The following is a 1,864-nucleotide window of genomic DNA, read 5'->3' as shown; positions in this document are numbered from 1 at the left end:
TGTTGGTTTTATGTAATGAGATGGCTATGGCATACAGGATGAGACTCCGTTTCTGATAATTACCCTTGGTGTGCAGTTGTGTGTGCGAATGTACATATGTGTGTGTATACCTGCATGTGTATGTGTGTTAAGGCCTTATGCGTGTGTGATACAATATATTTAGCCATGTGTTCTGTTAGGGTGTGGCCTGTTAAGCAAATTCACAAAAGCATTTTGCAGCTGTGCTTACAGATAGTCACACTATATAACTTGAATATTGATTAGAAAACTGAAGGATGAGTCAAAACAACTTTTAGGCCATCACGGATTAAATGACTTTGGTCATACATACTGTGTGTGATATGTTTGACAAGGTCCAAGAGGACACAACGTTAGGCAGAATCTACTATACCACTGATGCAAATTACAAATGTCAGTGATAGGCTACCTAAACTTTGAAGATGAAGTCAAATCTAGCCGGTTTTTCTGGAGTACATCACAGATTAAATTGTGTTGTTGATGTCTACAGTAATTTGTTATCATCTGGCTAACCCTTCTTTGTAGTTTTGGAATGTCCACTTCAAGTAGCCTGCATGGAATCTGACCTAAACACAAGTGAGAAGATGTTGCGGTGTGTTTCTCACACTTCATTACCTCTGATAGGATGAAAAGAAAAACAGATAGGATTAACTGATTTTCAGGTCACACATACGCATCTTGTTGTACAATAATGGTCTCAATATTTCATAAAATAAGCTTTAAAAAGTTAGTTTTTGTTGCAACAACCCTATACAGCGAACCATTGGTTTCCAGAAACCAGTTTGATGAACCCACTGAAGTAAACAATTTTTGCCAGGTGGTCCAGTGAAGTGAATATGAAATAATTTGCACCGAAGAATTAATCAAAATGGTACATTTTGTAAAAAGTTGTACTCTCTCACACTTCTAAATACGGTATGTCAAAGACAGTCTTGACGTTCAGGTCACTATCAAAATACATTACATTTTCATTTCCTTTATTTATTCAATTCCATTATTTTTTTAATGAAGCTTTATGTTGATGCAAATTCAGTGAGGTTAGGCAGAGATTACATATAAAAAGTTCCACCAAAAGAGAAGGATAGACATTTTGTCATTTGCAGTGGAAAGAAGTTACCTTTCAAGTTTAGAAATAAAGTCAGTGGGTCACCTTTTTTTTACATTTCTAAACTATTTTTGTCCTCTTAAAAGACGTTGCAGTTCTCAAAGGGATTATAGAAAAGTGCTTTAAGTACTGTAGTTGAGGGTGGCAATTAAATAGACTAACTTCAAAATAGAGACATTTAAACTTTAAAATCTCTAAAATGTTCCCTACTGAATTTCCTCTGCAGTGGCAAGGGTTGTTGAACAGTAGGGCTTACTTAAATCACACAAAGAGGAAAATGACAAGTGCTGTTTATTTACTGGGCTTTTGCTGTCAGCACGTTTCACGTGACTAGATAGATCCACTCTCTTCTTTGAGTCAAATATTTCCTTTTTAAATATTTGATATCACACATGAATCAAGCTTCATAAGAAAGGATAATGATTTGATGACACGAACTTAAGAACAAAGATTGACAGGCAGACAGAGAGAGAAAGAGAGATGAAAAAGAAAGGGAGACTAAAAGAGACAGAAAAAGACGTGCTACACCAGCAATTATCCGGCGATGTTATAAGGCTGCAATATTTTAGTGTTGATTTTGTCCACATTACCCAAATGAAGTCAACCATTATGTTGCCTTGATGGGCCACAGGGTGATTTTTTTTGCATCAAGATCTTGAGCCTCCAGTGAATTAAAACCTGAAAGAGAAACAGCAACCTTTTGGAGAGTACTGAGATCCTAAGAACATGAACATATATATA

This window comes from Hypomesus nipponensis, chromosome 14 (assembly GCF_054491055.1).
Source record: "Hypomesus nipponensis isolate SF chromosome 14, ASM5449105v1, whole genome shotgun sequence".
Lineage (NCBI taxonomy): Eukaryota > Metazoa > Chordata > Actinopteri > Osmeriformes > Osmeridae > Hypomesus > Hypomesus nipponensis.
Note: the sequence above shows the minus strand (reverse complement) of the source record.